At 39.2% G+C, this 22281-nt stretch overlaps 1 protein-coding gene across 1 annotated transcript in view; it reads right to left on the reverse strand.

The window, feature by feature from the left end:
* GAP43 (growth associated protein 43) overlaps positions 1-22281 on the reverse strand; it is a 457292-nt gene that overhangs the window by 266931 nt on the left and 168080 nt on the right. The window contains exon 3 of the mRNA XM_072964925.1: positions 18817-18940. The gene's annotated coding sequence lies outside the window, so the exon portion shown is untranslated. The remainder of the gene's footprint in view (positions 1-18816; positions 18941-22281) is intronic.

Consider the following 22281-nt stretch of genomic DNA (forward strand, 5'->3'; position numbering starts at 1 on the left):
GAACCAGGCAGCATCAGCATCACCTGGGTACATGCTTAAAATGAAGAATCTCAGGTCCCACTGCAGACCTACTGAACCAGAGTCTGCACTTTAACAAGATCTCCAGGTGATTCAGACGCAGGTTAAGGTTTGAGAAGCACTGGTCTATGATATGGTGACATTGTATCTGCCTGCCAGGACTTTTTCTCACCATAAATCCATACTAGATCACAAGGAACAATGTCTGGTCCTCTGTGTGTACTATTACCTAGCTTAGTGGGCCCACTGACAGTATATACACAGGACTGTGCACAGGCTGAGTGAGTTGCAGGGAAGTGAAACGTAGGGACTGAAACACTGGGAAGGGGCCCATAGGTTCCCTGTCCCTGGAAGTTAATGTTGCCCAGTTACTCAGCTTCAGTTGAAGAAAGATTCTCCAAGAAGACAGGTTGCCCCAAGCCCGGGTCTTATCAGCTGCTCCATAGCCTGCTGACTCTGGCACCATGGAAACAACCCAGAAATCAGCAGACCTGGATTCTAAGTCTCCTTTCATCCCACCCTGGTTTGGGACAAGTTATTAGATTTACCCTCAGCTTCTTCATCTCGATAAACTATGATTACCAGTTTAGCCTGCCATATAAGGTAGTTGTGAGGATCTAATAAAATGACATATTTCAAAAACTCTGTGCAAACCACAGAGCAGTATTCAGTTGTTACTACTGTTAACTAGTATAGAATCATGGAACAGAGGTAGCTTCAGATTAGAAGCGTATCAATAGATCCAATCTCCTTCCTTAAACAGGAATCTCTTCTTGCTAATAAGAGGAATCACCAACTGATTCTCTCCTTTAGTCCTATGACCTCTATGAAAGAATTTAAAAAGTAACAAAAAAATGGATGGGTGGGTGGGTGGATTGGATGGACAAATAAGCATGTATTGAGCATGGACATGGTGTTAGGTATTTTCAGATGTATTCTACTGATGCTCACAAGAGAGAGCACACAGACATTCTGGGGTGGATGCTGTGATGTACTGCCCCTTTCAGGAATGAAGGACTTATTCTTCCAGCTACTGGAAGTGCTTCTGGTAGAAAGCCCTTGATTACCAGCCCCTCTGGGGGACTACTTTGACTAAAGAGGGCTGCTTCATGCCAGGCTGCATCCAATGACTGCTCAACACAAGGGTATCAAGGCCTAGGCCTCCTTCCAAATCAGGATGTCTCTGAAGTCTCACCTCATCTGTGTTTTCATTGAGACTGCATCAAAGCTCTATTTGTCTCTCTGCTCATTCCTGCTTCCTTCCTTTTCCTTCCATTGGAATCCATCCCAAGAGCACTCCCAATACACTTCCAATAAACCATCTGCTTGATAATCTCCATCTCAGAGCCTGCTTCCTAGGGGACCTCATATTAACTTCTTACGTTTTGAGCATATTTTGTCAAGCACACACATTCACAGACATCCTTGGGATCAGAGACTATCAGAGATTCATAGGGAAACAGAAACTATCCTCTCAAAACTGGAGGGAAACTTGGGGATCATTTCATCCAACCACTTTGTGTAATGCAAGATTCTGAGTTTAAGTAATTTGACCAAAGTCACTTTGCTAGTTAGTGGTAGAGCTAAAACCAAACCCTAGGTCTCCTGACTAGTGATCCAGCATGTTTTTCTAGTGCACAGCGATACTGTCCAAGAAAGAGAAAGGCCTATGTCCAAACCTGAGGAAGAACATAGCACTCTACAGCAACCTTCAGTCACAGAGCAACAAAGCACTGAATAACAAATGCTCCTGCCTCACTTTATGGTTATTTTCAAAAACAGATAAATTAATATTTCAAAATATTGCTGGTTTCCTATTCTTCCTTAAGATAAGTAACCATATATGTAAGGTTGTCTGGGGCCAACCTCCACTTTTGATAACATGCTTGGGTTGGAAGACAACACAAGACAAATTCAACAGGCTCTGTTCTGGGATCCCATAGGGCTGACTGTAGTTAAACACAAACTTTAAGGTGCCTCAAATCATTTCTATGAATTATCATCCTTATACTAAGCAAATGATCATATTTCAGACCCTGAGATAAGACACACAGCAGGCCTGGAGGATGAAAAATGAGGGCACCAAGGGAGAGATAAGAAAAGTGCAGACTCCTATGGTTCTTCTTAACTTGTAAACAGGGCATGGCAATTTTTCTTTCTGTAATAGATGTTACAGTCTCTCTTTGGCACACCCATAATATCCTGTATGGTCTTTATTTTGTATTGATCACACTGGATTAAGATTATACTTTATGGCCCTGTTTCTCCACTAAATTGTGAGTCTTTGCCATGAGGTCTGTGGTTACTTACCTGAGTGCCTGCCTGTGATCAGTACTGAATTAATGTTTGCCAAATGCATGAGTAGTTAAATGAATGACCAATGTTGAGGTCTCATTCTTTTCTCAAAATATCTTGTCCATAAAAACATAGGGCTTGAGGATCTCATGGGAGTTCAGAGCAGAAAGGGTCTTTCAGAGTTATCTTGTGTTATTTCAACACTTTTTACATATTAGGAAAAGAAGCCAGAGGGCTGAAGAAGTGAAAGGATTGGGATCTCATGCTATCAGAAGAATCATGTCTTGTTTGGGCTAAATGCCTAAAAGGAGTAAATAAGTTCTAAAGTTTTATTAGTCCACACCTTTTCCACCTCCCCTAGGTAACACTTTTCAGCTCTTTCTTCTTATGGTTTATCTCCCTATTGGAACTTGCAAATGTGCCTTTTGCTCCAACTGTCATGATAAAACTGGAGAAACCAGATCCAAGGTTACATTGATAGGCCCCACTCTACAGCCTTTGAGCCTTCCGCTTATTGAGCCTTCCATTGAGCCTTCCGCTTATGTGAAACGGGATGGAGCGCAGCTGGGCTGCCTACCTCAAGACTTATTAAGTGAGGAGCTAATCTGATCAGAGGGTTGGCTTAACTGAGGCTGACTACATTTCCTCAGGGCTTTTGCTGTCCCTGAGGAGAAGGGGAATCAGGATGCAGATCAGAAATATAAGTGCTTTCACTGAGGCATGTCTCGATTTGCAATTCAATTCAGTAAGGGGAAAAAAAATGATAGAACAGGCTACTGGGCTGAGGCTGAATGCCAAGGAGTCACTGGGTTCCTTAACAGCAGTGATTATTCAAAGGGGTAGGAGGTCGTGGATCTGGGCAGGGTAAGAAGCATCAAATGTATTCTCTGTCATTCTGGAGAGAGGTGACTCGGGGGAAATGGAGAAGATTGCATCACCGATTTGACTAGCAGAAGGAGCTGGGCTAGGACTAGCTGGCGTAATCCTGCACACTACGATTTTCTCATACACCTCCATCTTCTATTATGGTTGTTACTGCTGTGGATTATCAAACAGGCTATCAAACCCAAGCCAGGTGGAACTGGATAATCATCGAAATATCATCAGCCTTGTTATTATTTTTGTTTTCGTAATGTTACCAGGTTCCAGAAATGAACTTTGCATGAAAGCATTTTTTATTGTTAGCATTAACAACACACCTCTGAGGAGCTCAAAAGATAGTGTCAGCACAGAATTAGCAGCAGGCCCCTGACAGTAAAGCTCAGAACACAGGTGGGCTTGAGATAAAGCGGAAGTCAGGCACCCGAGGGGAGTGTGAGCCCTTAGCATTAGAAAATGAGCAATCCAGAAATTGTAAGAGGAGAGGGAAGGAGTACAGAAGCATCAAGAATCCTACTTTTGGATTAATTTAATGTGAGGAACAATTTAGGATGATTTTTTAATCCAAAACTCATTTGATAAAGAATTAAGTGGTATAACTTGATTCCCTGATTATTCAATCCAAGAGATTAAACATTTTCTATACCAGACCAAATGTCTATCTGATCGTAAAACTGGAGGGACCAGTATTAAAAGGACTCTGCTTGGGATATCCTAGGGCTGTAAGATACACCTTAACTGTACCCACCCAATGTGGCCAAAACAGCATAGGCTGCGATAATCTCACTTAGGCAGAATTTAATAACAGAAGTATCCAGAATATCCACTTCAACACCTTGAAGCAAGTATAATAAACAATTATTTCAAGCTTAACATTTGAGTAACGCTTTACATTCTTCAAAATGTTTCTGTGTTCCTCTTGGCTTCTTGCAGTAACTGAGAAAAGTATGACAGAATTATTTATCCATTTTGCCATTTTATTTTTTTTCTCTCACTGTCACATTATTAGTGGCAAAAGTTACATAGGCAAGTTTAGGACCCATATTTGCTAATTAGTTCTATGGTATTGATTTCATTATAACATGAAGTCCAGAATTTAATTTTAGACATGTGCTTTTGGTACCCAAACCACCTTCTATGCACAATGGAGAGATTGTCCACCATGACAGTTCATCCTGAGAAATGGGGACTCTCAGGACATCTGCCTCCCGTCACCATTGATCAGTTCAGGTAAATCACTGCAACTAAAGATAGCCATAGGAGCCAAAGAGGACCATTAGTGTTCCAGTCCAAGAGTCACGATCTAAACTAACTAGCAGGTAATTCACATTATGTTGAATCAGCCAAAACATACTACCTTTCATCAGTGGACTTTTGCACAATCAAATGACAGGTTCCAATGCAAAGACATGGAGGCATAAAGGGGAGAAATAAAGCTCTCCTGCCCCCATTTCTATTTCTTGTGCCTTTAGATAAAACTGATTTCTATAAAAATCAATTTAAAGAATCATCAGCCTCTGGATCACTCAATATGACTCGAATCGCCTTTTAGAATATTTCTAAAACTATTCTGTAAGACATCTTTCCTTAGATCTTTAGCACAAGAACAAAATGCTTTTCAGAACCATAAATATATGTCAAATATATTTAATATTGGCTATATCTAGAGAATAGAGTTATGGGGGCACTTTTCCTTTCTAATTATTACACGGTTCATAATGTTTTCCATTTTTAAATATTATGTACTAATTTGTAATTAGAAAATATCAATAAGGACCAGAGAGAGAGAGAGAGACCATGTAGGTTCTAGATCAGTGCCAGCATTTTAGAGCTAACACTCAATGTCAGGGAAAACACTGGGTTCATCAAAAGTTACGTGGCTAATTTTTAAGTTATCTGATTGATCAGACTTCTTTAAGCTTTCCTCAGAGTACACATGGTTAGAGAATGGCAGATGACCCTAAAGATTCTTCTTGCTCTAATAACTCATGGTTCTAAGAGTTGGAAGGTGCTTTGGAAAGACTGCCCTTGGTAGGGTGGTCATGTTATTTATTGCTTAAAATAAGACATTTTGTGGATGACAAGGGTGTACAATTAATAATTATTCCTAGACAGCAGGTATAAACCAGAACCCTTTGGGCACACTGGGTTGTATGGTGACCTGTCCTTAATAGATGATCAATTTCTAGACCCTCGTTGGGATTTCAGACTTTTAACTTTATATCTGGTTGCCAATATTTCTGAGAGTAACGGGTGATACAAAAGGAAATAAACTTTGGCCTATTGGTTACCTTTTACACATTTTTGAAGACATATGAATCAGGGAAACAAAATTTAAGCAGTTCACACTCTTTCTGTTAAAAGATTTATAGGGGCCAGAATTAGAGTAGGACATTAAATGAGCTCTAGAATATCATCAAATGCAGTAAAGTTTAAAATAGCAAAAATAGCAGTAGAGGAAAATTCTGGGTTGAAGAGAGAAGGATCATAAACTGATCCGTAATGGGTGTAATATCTAGTCACATGGTCCCCTCAAAAGTGTAAGTCACAAAAATAATTGTCCAGGCAGTAGAGTAAGTGGATAACATTGATAAAATATTGTCAGAGTAAACATTATCCCTCATGGTGACAAGAGAAGTGCCAAAACGTAAGGATGCTATGCAGATTATCACTTCCATATTTCCTGGCTTGCAGGCTGTTAAATTCCTAGCCATGATAATATATATTAATGGGAGGTTGAAAGTTAAATAAATATAATTTGAGCAAGCCAATTCTCTGTGGTATGCTTTCTGTAATGGATGAAAAGCTAACGGAAATGATTAGTCACTGTAGAAATAAGGCATTGATCATGTAATCATAATAAGACAGCTTCCAAACAGCATGAAGCACTGTTCAAAAGCAATCAAAGATACCATGCTATTTGGTCCTCCTAGCAGCCCTGAGAGGCAGGAATTATGTTATTGTCCCAATATTATAAGTGAGATGACTGTGTCCCAGGGCAATTAAATAATGTGTTTATTGTTTTACCTCCACTGAAGAAACTGGTACTAGAACCCACATCTTCTGATCCCCCCTTCACCTCATAATCCAGCATTCACTGTACTTACATGCCCAGAAAAAGAACTGACCTTCAGAAAGCTCTGGGTTTAGTGACTTCTGACTATCCACTTTGGCTGAAGTCCATTTCTTTGGTTTTCATATCCCCCAGGGATAATCCATCTCACTCAGCCCCTACCCATTCACCATCTGACCTGCCATGCTCTGAAAATTGCAACTGTGTTTTACCTTTGGAGTAACCAAATTCAATTATAGTTTCTGCCTTTGTGTTTCCTCAGCCTTTTTTCCTACACAAATTGATGGTGACAGCAGTGATACCAATTCAATTACAGACCATCTTCTGGTTCCCAGTAATGATTCTGGGTAGGTCAACAGGGACCAGTTAGGAACAAGAATGACCGTGAATTAAAAGGAAAGGATAAGGAGTGAAAGCCTGAATTAGGAACCTATTTTCACTCATTGGGAAAATTCGGGCCAACTTCTCTCATGTAATATGCAGGATAAATCACAGAAAGAGAAAGAGTAGGCTGGCCAATTTATGAAAGAGGATTTCTAGAAAGGATTAGAGAGCTTTACAATTACATTGCCCAGGTGAGCAAAATCTGAGGGGTACCAAAAACATCCTATCAAAGAACTGGGGGTTGTAACAAACACGTCACAGAAGAGTCAATTATTTTTGGCACTTCTGTTTATTCAAAAAATATTTCTGTTCTGAACTCTCACCATGTAGCAGTCTCCTCTAGACTAGAGTGGACAGACTGCTGACAATAAAACAGCAAAGCCCCTACCCCCATGCTGGTTACATTCCAGTGAGGAAGACAGATGGGTCACACAGGTGTAACAAAGGACAAAGGAAGGTAAAGGGACTGACAGTCACATGATAGGAACTTGTTCTTTAGGTAGCGGAGTCAGGGAGGGCCTCTCTAAGAAGGTGACATTTATAAATGAATGAACTGAGGCACAAACATGAACACACACTGTCAAATTCATGCAGGGCTAGGCAGTAATGACATGTAACTGTTTAGCCTTTGTGTATATGTTTAGTAGCACAGACTTTAAAGGTTACTATTTTTATAACTGTCACCTACCTGGAAATGACTGTAAGAGGCCAAGCAAATAATTTGTCTCTTAAATGCTAAACTGAATCCTCTACAAAATGAAGCCAGTTTATGAAATCAGGTGACTTTTTTGCTTCATGACAATCCTTTAGAAATCACGTCCTAAATAGTTATTCTCTTTCTCTTGTGCTAGGTCTGTTACCTGATTGTCCACTCATGGTCAGCTTTATCTTTTATGTGTTTACAGACTAATTTTTTGTGGATTTCTATCTTATTTGATATTTAAAAAGCCTAAACAATCAATAATTTAGCATCTCTTTTTTTTCCTTAAATCAGAGTTTTGATTTGCATGTAATAAAGTAATGTGTACTTTCAATTTAAGTCAATTCAACAAATAGTTGTGGTATAAATATTACCAAGATAATCTGTTAAGTCAAAGTGGGAGAAAAAGATGAGTAAAACACTGTTTAGCTCTTAGACAACATACTATGTGTACAGTAGATAAGTGTAAAAATAACTATAATATGAAGAATTGAATTTCTTTCTCAAAGGAAAAAAAATCTCAAAATTAAGAGTAGTATAGTGTATAAGTAATTTCAAGAAGGAGGAGTGATTTGAAATGAGTCTTGAAAGCAGGGTAAGATTTCAAACTGTAGAGAGAGAACCAGAAGTTATTTCAAACCAAAGGCACAATATAAACATATAAATGAAGACAAAAAGAGGTAAGGTACATTTGGAGAAGGGTAAATACTCCACTTTAGTTGAAATGCAGGTCATTAGGAGTAAAGAGTGATAAATGAGTTAGTGTCAGATAGGCCAGGCCAACTTTATGAAGAACCTGGAATGCTGGAAAGCAACAGAAGCCACTGAAGTGTTTTGAATTGGGAAATGTCTCTAAGTGTATCTAGTATAGATGGAGGAAGTAGATGTAAGATGGGAGACTGGCTAGGAATATACTTCTAAGTTACAGAGGAGAGGTAATGAAAGTCTGAAGTAGAAATGATGGCATTGGGATCAATAATTTCTGAAGAGAAACACAAACTTGTGATGGTATAATTAATGGGTGCTGGCAACTGATTAGATGTGAGGCAAGATAAAGAAAAGTGTAAGAGATTATTTTAGAAAATAATGGGACATTTTAGAGAAAGTTGTTAAGAAGAGTAAATGAAGAGTTCAGTTTTATAAATATGAAAGTATCTCAAGGACAGGCAGGTGGAGATGAGTAGGTGGAAATCTGGGATTGGACCTTGGGGGAAATTTGGTAGAAGAAATCAATTCAAAGGTGAGAACTGTGGCCATGGGAGGGAATCAAAACATTGGGGAAAAAACTGTAAAAAGAAAAGGCTAGAAAGCAGGGGCCTTATCTTAGGGGGATTTTTGTTGTTGTTGTTAGGAGCAGCAAGAAAAAGAACCAGAGAAATTAAGATGTAAGAAGGAGTTAGAGGTAGGATAGCAATTTACTTATGGAAACTAATGGAGGTGAGTTTCAAGAAAAAAGTACAATCAATAGTATCAGATATAACCTTGAGATTAAGGAAGCTTACAACTAAGAAAAGACCATGGGATTTACTACTTAGTGGTTGAGAAAAGCTTGTTTAGAGTAGGGCAGGTACAAGTACATGTGTACACAAAGGAAAAGGAGTTAGAGAACTTATGTAAAAAATGAAAGCAGGGTAGGAATTCTTAACACAGCACTGAGGGAAAGGGATAAACTAACATTTATTCTGTACCTACTTTGTTCCAGCATTATTCAAGATACACTTATGTTTCATCATTTAGTTCTCGTATCAACACTATGAGAAAGATGCTATTACTATTTTTCATTGCAGATGAAAATCTAAAGTCCCAGGAGGTTAAACAAGCTGTTCCAGAACATATATCTATATTCACAATAGGCCTGAAATTCTAGCCCTTGGGGGCGAGGGCCAAAGGCCATGCTTTCTCCATGACACCATGACACCATCTTGAGTCAGGAGGCCTAGGATTAGATCCAATGGTTTCAGGAGGGAAGAAGACCAGCCCCTCAGAAATGGAAACAAAAGGGCAGGAGGATGGTAAAATACACACTGAGGAGGAAGTCATCTGCTGTGAGTGAGTGAGTGAAAAAAATAGGAGAAAAAAGTAATTAGAAATGTCATAAAATGTAGGAGATAAGAGATTCTATAATGGTAGCAGCTGCATAATTGAAATGATCTACAATACATAATAGGCTGGAGAAGAAGGCATATGAGGCTGGAGCAGAGCTTGGAGTAGGTGGAGTTGAGGACCTGAAGGTCGTAAGGACAAACAGCAGCTCATGGGAATGAGAGAGGATTAAAAAAAGGACACAAAGTTGTGATCAGAGTAGGGAATCTGGGGCTCAAGATCACGAGTGTGGGGCCATTTTGCATGAGGTAACAAGAGGTGAAGAAATTAAAGAAGAATGGCACCAGGGTATTTATTAATAATGTCCCCACCACATGGATGGCTAAGTCTTAACAGAGTATTAAGTCACAAGAAATGTGCTGGTCAAAAAAATATGAATAGGTACATAAGTAATAATTATGATTCACACATTGAATTTGGAGGTGGAAGGGTTTCCATAATATCAGTCAATTTTTGTAACAAGGAAATAAAGAAGGTAGGTAGCATGATCAAATGGAAGAACCTCAGTGAAGATGTTATCATGGGAGAGTAGTCTAAAAGTAACCACGAGAAATAAGGACACACTGACCACTTTTTCTGGTCATGAGAGACAGGGGAATTAAAAATGGAACCGGCTTCATTGGAGAGGGTTGGGAGAGAAATGGTGTTCCTGAAGAAAATGCTAAAAGGTTGGCCAAATCTTTGAAGGGAAGATTGAAGACAAAGGGAAGTTTATCCACAATCAAAGGATAGAGAGGAAGAAACTGGTCGAGGGATGGATAGAACATAAGGGGGCCCTTTAGATGTCAGACTGAATGGCACAGAGATGCAGGTATTAGGGAGAATGATTCACGTGAAGGGCTAGGTCCAGAACAAATATTAGAGGAGCAGGGGTCAGAAGGTAGGCTGGAGGGACTTCTTAGCAATAGAACAGGGTGAGTGTCAAGTAAATAGTGATTAATGTAGGCAATTGTAGAACTAAATAGCCCTAGTTTTCTAATAGAAGAAGTGAAACAACAAGGGGAGGGAAAGCCAGCGTTCTACAAACCCTTCTCTCCACATGGTTTATCATATTGATAAGAATCCACACTTTTTGCTGGCATAGGAAGGTGGATTAATAAACCATATGGACAGAACACAGTTTTTTGATGTCTCAAGTGACTGGGTTAACAGAAAGAGGCAATTGTTTAGGACCTCAGCTTAGGTCTACTTCCAAATGATGTCACTATTTTTCTTCTTTGAACTTATCACACCTAGAATTTCATTTACATTTGTTTGTTTGTTCATTGTCTATGTCTCCCCCTCACACACACACACACTAAAATGTAAGGTAAGTCAGGTCAGGAACCTTGATTAATTTGCTGCCCAGTCCCCAGCACTTAGAACAATGCTTAGTATATAGCAGACATTCAATAAATATTGATTGGCATTGATTGAATGCAGTAAAAGTAAGTGAATACTGGGCAAACAATAGCTGGTAGTAATACAAAAATGAATAGGATTCAGTCGCTGATTAAAGGATCTCATAAAATAAAAGGAGAAATAGGTCAACAAATAATATAAAATTATGGAGGTACAAAAGAGAGCATTATCAGTTCTGCTTTGGTGGAGATCATCACAGAAAACATTACAGATTATGGTAACTGGTCTCCCAAATTCAGTGCTCTTACCCCAGGAGACACAAGCCAGTTCATCAGAGTGAAAATGACACTTGAAAATTTCTAATTATTTTTTATTTATAATTCTGTTGCAGGTTTTGTAATGTACATGTGCAATATAAATACAATAATACAAGCATATAATTTTGAATATGTAAATTAGCATACCTAAATTTGAGTTGCATGCTCTTAGTTTTTGTTTCATGGGATGCCCAATTAAAATGTCACCCATGGATTAGGGGATTAGAGCCTCAAGTTGCATCTTGAAGGATAACTAAAAATGTGCCTTCTAGTCAAAGTGAAACAGAATAGTCCAGAATGAAAGTTACAGTATAAGTCTTGGTGATAACTAGTTATGGGTTATATAAATCACTGAAGATAAAGTTCAGAGACCTAAACAGAACAGAGACCTAAAAAATAAATAATTATAAAGAGGGAAGTTTACTTCTCTCATACACAATAGAAGTCAGTTTAAGACTGGCTCCACTGTCATCATGGACCGTGCTCCTTCCATCTCCCTAGACTGTGTCATCCTTGATGTGGACCTTATTTCTCATGATCAAAGCTGGATGCTGGCACCTGAATCACCTCCATGTTACAAGCAGAAGAATGGGAAAAGGACAAGAATGGTTCATGCTTCCTGTTTTAGAGAAGACTTCCTGGAAGACTTCTGCCTACATTTCAGTGGCCAAAACTCAGACACATTACTAGACCTAGTTGCAAAGCAGAGTCAGAAATGTAACCTTTATTCTAAATATCAGAATACACATTTTGGTTCTTCATTAAAGAAGAGGAAAGTAAGGAAAATGACCAGAGCTTTATAAATTTTAATGGCCACCCTAATCACCTGGGGATTTGCTTAAAAATGCAAACTGTGAGAAGTGGCTCAAGATCCTTTATTCTTACAAATTCCTAGTGATTCCCTGGCTGTTGGTCTGTAAACCATATTCTGAGTAGCAAGGTTGTGGACCAGTGGTTCTCAAACATTAGTGTGCATTAGGATCACCCAGGGAACTTGCTATAACAGATTTCCGGACCCCAGCCCCAGAATGTCTGATTCAGTAGGTCCAAAGTGGGGCCTGGGAATTCACACTTCTTAGAAGATCCCAGAGCATGCTGATGCTGCTGGTAGGTGGGATCACACAGGGAGAACCACTGCTATGACTTCTAGTTTTGATAACAGATTGGAGAGACACTGGACCACAAAGAGACATGGTATCAAGAGAATGGATGAGGTTTGTTGATATTTCTGCCTTCATTTTATTGTTGGTGATAGCAGTGCCACTGTATTCACACTTTCATTGAATTAAAAACAAATGTCCACTATAAGCTGATCTGATATATATTCTCAAGTCTTCTCCCTCTATATTTTCTCCACATTAGCCTGAATCATAAACAGACAGCAATTCTTACTCAGCCAACCATCTGTACCTAGTTTCACAGTCTGTGAGTAAAATCAATATGTAATACAAAGAAATTAAAATATCCTAGTATCTCTAGCCAGAACAGTCTCCCCATCTTAAAGGGATGTTTTCTTCTTAGTTGGCAAAATCAACCTACTCCATTCAATCTCTTGTTTGTTTTCCATGTCAAAATTATTGGGATACCTACTGATCACCAGACCTGGCCAATTAGTCTGATTATCTCATCACATACTCTCAACTTCTCCAGCTGTGAGAGTTATTTTTTATGTTGACTCTTTCAATAAAAAACTCCCTAAGCTGAGACAAATGATGAGTAAAGTGATAAACGCCCACCAGCAATTTAACCTGAATATTTATTTAGAGCAGCATAAGCGGTACAATGGAGCCACAGTATAGAATTCAGGGAATGAATTATGGTGCCGTGTTTTGAGGCTCTGACGAAGTCAACAGCTTCTGGCACATGACAATAAAATTGGTGCTCACTTCAAATTGAATGCAGACCATTATGAATATATGAAAATAGATGAGATTACTTTGGGAAAATGTCCAAGATTTATTCTTCTATGTCCTGGAGAAGTAGGAATGAGAACAATAAGCTGGTGAAGATGTAGGATACAAAGATGACTAAGACAAGTCCCCTTCACAAGAATGCACAATCTAACCTTGTCTACCCCTTATTCCTACCTACTCAGAGAAAGATTTTTCTTTCCCTGAAAGAAAAATTGCAGAGGTGTTTATGTTTTTCCATAGTTCCCTTCTATGCTTGGTGGGCAGCAGGATAAAGGCTTTGTCAAAGAAATCTCGCAGCTTCAGCTTCTTCTATATGGTTCCCTGGTTTTAATGGACACAGTGGCTATGTTCCAAAGAGCCCCCCAAATAGAAAAAACTTAACCTGCTGCTTTAAGTCTTTAATGATGGCCACTTCCCTAAGCATGACCACTTCAGGCTCTTCTTTTCAAAAATAAAAATAAAATAAAGCCACCTTAGAAGCTCCATGAGTAAAGAAAAATAGTCTTAGGACAGAAAGGAAAGCTAAAAGCATCTTTATCATTGAGACCCTGTCTTCATTAACAGGACAGCTGGCAACCACCGTGTGCCTTGTTCAAAGCCTGCCATCTCTCCAGGCTTCCAACGTATCCCCTCCAGCTTGCTCTCTGATCAGTGAGATTGTCTGTGTCTCTGCGTAAAGGTCATGGAATCCTAACAGCTGCAAAACGTACCTAAAGGGGATTAACTAGCTTGATTCCAGCCTACTGGCTGAAACACATGACTCAGAATGAGAATCTCAGATTAGTACTACAGATTGTCATCCTAGATGCTAGGAAATTCAGACACCTATGTAACCTCTTTTGGAAAGGGGGCGATCAGTATCATTTCCTCAAAGCTCCTGGAAAGAATAAATAAACAATGAAGTGCTCAAAATTCCTTGACAGAGTTGTTCAATTTCAGCCACAAGAGTTCTAAAGACAATTACAAAGATCAACTGCATTCAGTGACATAATGACCCAGTTTTCTAGAGAATTCATCTAAGACCAACACAGGGAGAGACTGGATGTGGGCAAACAAACAAACAAAAACCCTCAAGATAATTTGCCAGATTAACTGATTAATTGAAATAAACACAGAAATCACAACTGGTTTCTAGTCATCTGGATGAGTTTGTGAGCATGGTTGGATCAAGCAATTTGAAGTGTGGTGTAGACCTAAGGAGTGTGGGAGCAGCAACATGTTTATTTGTGCTTAAATAGAAACACAGATAGCTAGTCCAAGCAAGCACTTCCTCCACAGAAAGAAACTGGAAATAACCCATCCCCTAGTGCCAACTAGAGGCTTATTTTAGAAATAGTAAGTAGGAATAGGCTGCATGGCCAGTCCAGGAGAATTTAGAGGTGCTCCTCCTACACACCAGGCTCCCATTAGCATGTCTACTCAGTTCCTCAACCATGTAACAGCTGCAAACAGACAATAGTGGGAAACTGTCACAGAGAAAGAAAAAAAAGTACTGGAAGGGCTGTTAATTAAGTAAAGATGGAGGGAGAAGTTTTCTTTAGAAAGCAATGCAACTCGAATGAAGGAAAAAGTTTCATAATAGACTTTTGAGAGAAAACAGCTCAAAGGAAAATAAATCAGAGTAAAATATGTTATCATTCTGCAAGCTGACACCACAGTCACCTGCTCCTCAAGCATTTATCCAGCACTTACTGAGTACAGTGCACCACGCTGAGTTCCATGAGGAGAAAAGAAATGAAATCAGACAATTTATACCCTTTGCCAATTGGTATTTACTTGCAAGGATAAAATATTTATACCAACAACTGCTATGCAAAATTATTAGATTTAGTCACTTGTGAAATGGAACATACCAGCTGTTCAGAACTGTTGCCTTATTATAAGCACATTGCTAGGTAAGCTTAAAAGGATGATAAGATGCCACCCTTGACTTTGGCAGAATAGAAATGTTAAATGTAGACTGTAAAGTCCTGCTGACTCCTTTTTTATTTTCCTTTTCTTAAAACCCATGGGGTCAGCAAAGTGCCCCTCCGTTTATTGGCAGTTCAGTCTCACACCACAAGCTATATTTCATTCACCCAGCAGAGCATTCAAGGCCACTGTCTGGAATGGACATATCAGGAATGTTAGGCAGAGAGTAGCCAAATAAGCGAAGCAAGTCAGTCTAATGCAAATAGAACGAAGGATAAAAAGTAAATGCAACTAGGACTCCTGGGGCACTTAACAGACACACAAGAAAAATTGTTTATAAAAAAATTCACTGCAGAATTAAAAATCAGATCACACTGATGAGAAAAGGAGAATAAAAACAATTTACTGATTAATCATTATTACTCTTGACCACCACCTTATGTAGTAGTGATAGCAGCCCCATTTTACAGATTTATAAACTTGCTATTGAACAGAGAGATAGGAGTTTGCAGAACCAGAATTCACTTCTCAGCCAATGAGCTAACCACTATGCAGTCTGGATTCCCACTATGTGGAAACTGCAAATAGATAGTGTTAGTGATAGGTTCCTGATATTTCCATCCCATGACCATGTTTCTTCTCTTACCATAGGTTTTAGGTTGGGCCATGTGCATCAAGCTTCTATAAGCAAAGAATAGCACAGAGTCAAAGTGAATGGCGTGTTCAGCCCACAGCAGACAGCAGGCATTGCTATACGCCATCATTTTCAGACCACCCAACTCCATTATATCCTTCCCCTGGGAGTGTCATCCTAGAGACTTTGTTCTGGGTAAGCCAGGGTAAATTGAGAAAAATGAAGCTCAGCAATCACAAATAATGCCCTGATGTGCAGAGAACCAGGCTCACACCTTCGAGAACAAAGTTCCTTCTTCAGAGCTGCTTCAGTACATCTAGCCAATAACTACCTGCCCCTTTGGTCTCTGCAGGAAAGAGTTCTGGGTCCAGGGCTCACACAGGCCCTCAGTTCAAGAGAATGGACATCCAGGAGGTTGGGGATGAGGAATGCAACTTTCCCTTGGGGCACAGAGGCAATGCTATCACTGTCTGTTTGCAGGTTCCAATGACAAACTTCAACCGGCTTTAAAAAAAAGCAAGGTTGGGGACAGCATGAAAAACATGAGAAATATCCTAGTTTTCCACATTTCTTAAGACCGGCTCTGAAATGAATCTACTTAGTGTGTGGATGTGCATAAATGCTAACTGTTTAAAAGGAGCAACTCCTGGAACTGAAGCTCAGTTTATTATTCTGTTATTGCTTTTAATCATCATGCTGAGTTTGCCTTCTAACATATCCAGAGAGTTTATCCAAGCGAGAGTCTGAGAAGGAGGGCGCCAATGGAGCAGAGATGTGCTTAAAGCAGGCACCATTAATAAATCACTAATAGTTAAGATATAGATTGGATGATGGGTGGCAGATGGGAAGGAGGTACGTCAAATTGCTTTTCTCATATAGATTATTGGATTAACGAGGAAGCAGCAGGCAAGTGGCAAACTGGTGTAACAAATTGCTACCATAAAAAAAAAAATTGAACTTATCCCAGGATGGTAATCAGGCTCTGTAGGCCATTAGCCCTTTGGAGAGGTGCTTGAAGTGGGACTATCCCTCTGAGATGGTAATACAGGAACGCTCTCCAAACTCCTCCTCCTCTCCTCACTATTGTACCTAAGTGCATCCTGGTGAGGAGAGAGAGGCGGAAGGGAGGCAGCCAGACTGCAGAGGGAAGTGAACTAAGGAATGTAGCTATTAACAGGTGCATGCCCCTCCCAGTAAGAGATAAGTGGAAGTATATACACCACACCATTCTGGCAACTAATACTGGTTGCATTTTTGCCCCCTCCCTTACTTCCAAATTTTTTTTAATGAAGATCCTGGGAATTGAACCCCAGGCCTTGTGCATGCCAAGCACGCATTCTATCACTGAGCTTCACGCACTCTATCACTCAGCTACACCCCACCCTCACCCTCCAACTTTTTATTTTGAAAAATTTCAAGCCTACAGAAAAGTTGCACTAGTAATAAAATGAGCACCTGATACTATTTTGCAAGATTCACCAATTGTTAACATTTTGCCACATTTGCTTTGTCTTTTATTTTCCTTCTTTTTGGGGAATTATTAAGTGGTAGACACCACAATGCTGTAGTATGTATCTCCTGAGAACAAGGTCATTCTCCTACACAGCCACAATGGAATTTATCATCTTCAGAAAATTTTAGCCTTGATAACTAATATTATACAGTATAAAATCTATGTTCAAATTTCTCAAATTGCTCCAAAAATGTCTTAAAAGCTTTATAATAAATCCAGGATTCAATCAAGAATTATGCATTGTTTATTCATCGTATCTCTTTAATAATTTGTATTCTAGAACCATGCCTAGCCTTTTTTTTAACTTTTAAGACACTGACATTTTGAAGTGTCCAGACCAGTTGTTTTTGCAGACTCTTTCTCAGTTTGGAGTTTTCTGATTGCTTCCTCATGATTAGGATAAGGTTAGACATTTTTGGCAGGATGTGTCCTTCATAGTACATCACATCAGGAGGCACATGTTGCCAGTTTGTCAAACTCAGTGATTAGTAGGCTCGATCATTTGGTTAAGTTGATACTGTCAGATTTCTCCATTGTAAATGTAGTATGTTCCCTCTGCAATTAATAAATAGTTCTGAAACTGGGTGATTATAAGACCAACATTTTACACAATGGTTTTAGCACACTTTGATAGTTTTTGTTTGGATCAGTTATTACAGTAGTCATTGACAACCTTAGAAAATAATCATTGTACATTACTTCTCCCTTTATGAGTTGCTATTGTCCTGTAGAAATCTGCTTCTTTCTTTTCTCCATCTACCCCCACTGTTCTGGATACCACTATGGACTCACAGAGTTTTACTGTAAACCATTCCTGACATTATTTATACTGATATTCTAGTTGTCTCAAATTTGGTCAGTGGAAGCCCCTTTAAGCTGGCATTCATGTTCTTTGACATTTTCCTATGTGTGTTTGAGCATTTCTTTACTTTTTGATTCAACTCAGTGCTCCTGGTCCACCTTGTACTTCATTGCCCCCAACTTAGAATCAGTTTTCCAGGGAGCTCTGGTTCCTTTGAATGGAAAATGGGAGTTAGAAACCAAGATCAGGATGATAAGTACATTCATTACTGCTAACATATAATTGCTTCTAAGCTCTTTCTTTGTACCTAGCAAGAAAATATATATTTTGATAAAGTTATGAGTTTGTACTGAAACTTCCAATTACAATTCAATACAACAGGTTCTCTTTCCCCCTTTCCACATTTTTTTACCACTCTCCTACCGTAAGAACTCCATGCCCTCCAAACACTAATATATTTTCTCGTTTGCTTAATTCTGCAATACACACAAAATCGTTTCAAACTGTTTCACCACCAATAGTTTCTTTTTGTCTTTAGAAGGTATCCCACTGAAGGTGGGATGTATTCAGAGTACAGTGTTCAAAATTTACTCTAATTCTGGGTTTGCTTCTTTGTGTTCATATTATCAGTTTGAAATATAGTTAAATTCATGTGTTTCTATTTGTATTCAATTTCTAGATTTTACACGTTTGATAAATGTTTTTGAATATGCAAAATATTACTGTGGTTTAAAAGTCAAAACTAGATTGAAAGGTAAACTTAGAAAATATCATTCTATTATTGCTTTATTTCCACCCATCCCCAATAGTCAACCAATTTCTATACTTCCTGTGTTAATGATCTTATATTTCCCTTTGAAGATATTTGCATACATGTATGTGTATTATAATTTCTTTTTCTTTGTTACAAAAATGGTAGCAAACTATTTTTACCTTTTTTTTCCTTCCAATATGATATTTTGAAATTAGAAGCTGCTTTCAAAATCCTCTGGTTCTATTCTATTCAATTTCCCAGGCAATGAAATCATATCTCAGCTCCAAGTAAAATGAGTGGTTCCTGCAAAAAGGAGTTAAAAATATTAGAGAGGTGGGTTATGTTAACTTTCTGACTCAGGGGTTTATGTGCATGTATTTTCTTTAATATACACCTAAGTGTGGTTCAAATGATCCCTTGAGTCAGAATCAGGTTAAGGTGCTTATTAAAAATTCTTATTCTGAAGCCTACTCCAGATCTATCTAATCAAACTCTCTGTAGGGTAGAGCTCAGGAATCTGCATTTTCAAACCCCTGGGTGGTATCATGGCCCTTCAGAGAAACTGAGGCTGTTATGAGAGGAATAAGTGACTGGGAAAGCCACAAAGATGACTTATTGTCATGACAGTCTTTTCACTTGAATGTCTAAGCCCTAAGGCTGCTTTTCCTCTGAGCGTATGGAATTTTTTTTTTTATTTTGGATAAAAAGCTGATTTCTTTTGGAGTAAGGTCTAAGCCCATCTCCTTTGCTGGGGTAAGTCAGCTACATACACTCTGTATCCCTCTTGGATCTTTGAGATGAATTAGAGAGCTGGATGGAGCATACCAGAACCACACTGAACCTTCCCCTAACCTCCAAATCTCAGGGGAGAGTTTCCAGGGAACACAGTGGCCTTCCAAATGTTCAGGTTTCAATCCATGCTACATTTCAGCCAATCGAAACCAGGGGAAATAAGTGGGTGGTAACTTTAAGTATCTCAAAACTCTACCATTTCTATTGCTTCTCTCACATTCCTCAGCCCTTCCATATTCTCTAATATGGATATGAAGATGCCCAAGGACCGTCCCATCTAAGTTTAACTGTTTTATTAAAAAATGAGATATTCTTGGGAGGAAGGTAGGGAAAATGAATCATCTATTCATTTTGAAGCTGTGAAAACTGAGATGCAGAAAAACAGTGTGGATGAGAAGCTAGGTGGCTGCAGGAACCTTCCAAACATTGGGGGAGTGAGCCCTTCATAACACCGTAAAGTGGGTAAACCTTATCTTTAATCACTCACTTTTAACAGCCAGTGTTTATGAAGTACCTACTATGAGCCAAGGACTTTGCTTATATGCTTTTCCTACTTTAGCTCATTTAATCTTTACACCAACTTTATGAAGCAGATACTATCACCATCTGTCTCTTACAGGTGAATATATTGCAACTTAAATATAGTGTTACTTGCCTAATTCACACAGCGAAGCAAAAGCTAAATCTATGTTGCCCAAAGTGGAACCCAAGCCCTTAACTGCTGCACGACTGAAAAGGGCCTTCAGAAACATGGTTCTTCATGATACCAACCTACGTGCTCAGTGTCACAGCCTGTTGACTGCTAGCCTAGAAGATCGCCACCTAACAGTTGACAAGAGCTACCCTTCAAATTCCAAAGAAGTGGGGATTCAAGAAACTTTGTTGTGACCTTAGCCAAGCCACTGTTTCCCAGGGTTCAGTGTCCTCTCTGTAAAACAAAAAGGAAGGGTAACTTTTTTTTAAAGTACATATATATATATGCATATATGTGTGTGTGTGTGTGTGTGTGTGTGTGTGTGTGTGTGTGTGTGTGTGTGTGTGTATATGCCCCTTTCACTTCTGATAGCCTATTATCCAAATGCCTGATTCATATTTTCACACTAAGGTTTTAATTGTTTGGTTTTCTTCCTCTTTATTGTTTTAATGTTTTTATGTGCCCCCCTTTATTACCAGAGGCATTTGAATTCCAAAAGAAGCTAATGTATTAATTCAAAGAAATGAGTCTCTAATAGTGGAAATTTCGAGACAGAGACTCCAATGAGTATTAAAAAGCTGCTGTATCCTGATTATATTTCTTTTCCCGTTCTGAGGACGACTGTGTTCAGAAAATGCTCTCAGAGATAAGACTGGATAAAATGGGAACCAGGCCCAGATCTCTAAAACAGGGTTGGCAGAAATGAGGTGAGAACACAGGGCCCACAAGCCAGCTGGCATACATGGCAGGGGTCCCTCCCAGGCATCAGAGATTCAGGGGAACCATAGAAACCATGTGTGTGAGAAACACTGGCAGAAGAGGGATAGCATATCAGAATCATTGCCACATGGGGGTAAATCCCAGGAGACTTGATGTGATGGTGGATTCTAGGATCCTGTCTTCCAGTGTTGGGGAGCAGAAACTCCTCTGCACCTCACTAGCAAATGAGACAAGAACCACTTCTCTCATCCTCATCCCTGCCTGGTCTTTTAAGATTCAGGGACCCCTCTACTGATGGTTGGCTGATTAAAAATGGCCTGTCCTATCAATTTTAAGCTTCATGAGGACAAGATAGACATTATTTACTCTGTTATGTCTCACAGATATCATGGCTTTTCTACATAGCAGGTACTACTGGTGTGTTGTATTAAAGGAAGAAGAGAGAATGAAGCCAAGTTTCCAAGCTGGAGAAATTCAATTTATATTCTAAATGAAATGAGACAACATGTAGCCCCAGTTCTTTTTAATATTGCTTGTAATTAATTCAATTATTCAATAAATATTTATTGACCACTTACTTATGTACCAGGCACTCTATTAGAAGCTGAGGCAGTAAACAATTCAGGTAGTTAAACCCTGCCCTCTTGGAGCTGATTACGTATTGAGGGAGGCAGGGAATTAACACAGAAGCAAACAAATAAGAATTTCAGATAATGAGAATTGTTATGAATAAAATTATATTGTGATTTATAAGAAAAATATATATTTGGTCATTCAGATGACCAAATATATATATTTCTTATATATATTTGTTTTTCCTTCATAATGGCTCACAACTCCCAAAATCCTTGAAATTTTTAAGTGCTAAGAGTGATAAAGGTGTCTTTTGTTATGTTAATAAGACCACTTTTTAAAAGCACCTAAGGATGGGGGCTGGTGCCAGTGGAGCCAACCCCTGGTTAGAGGGTTGGAACTTTCAGTCCTACTCTCTGACCTCCAGGGAGGGGAGAAAGGCGGAGGACTGAGTTCAATCACCAATGGCCAAAGATTTAATCGATTTCATCAATAGTGCCTACGTAATGAAGCCTCCATAAAAGACCCAAAGGAGGAGTTTGGAGAGCTTCTGAGTTGATAAACACATGGAGATTTAGGGAGAGTGGTGTGCTCCTAGGAGGCACGGAAGCTCCGTGCCCTTTCCCCACACCTTGTCTTATGCATCTCTTCCATCCAGCTGTTACTGAGTTTACAGAGTTGTATGTAACCTGTGGAGCCGGCTGGCTGGCGCTCTCTAGAGTCATAAAAGCCCCTCCCCTGGGCTCTCTCTGTGCCTGGGGCCTACTGACACCTTAACCCCCACTACCCACTGCAGAATCCTTCACATACCTGCATTTCTACAAGATATAAAATATCTTCTCGATGCATGTTTACCCTAACAAAG

The sequence above is a fragment of the Vicugna pacos genome, chromosome 1 (assembly GCF_048564905.1).
Source record: "Vicugna pacos chromosome 1, VicPac4, whole genome shotgun sequence".
Taxonomy (NCBI): Eukaryota; Metazoa; Chordata; class Mammalia; order Artiodactyla; family Camelidae; genus Vicugna; species Vicugna pacos.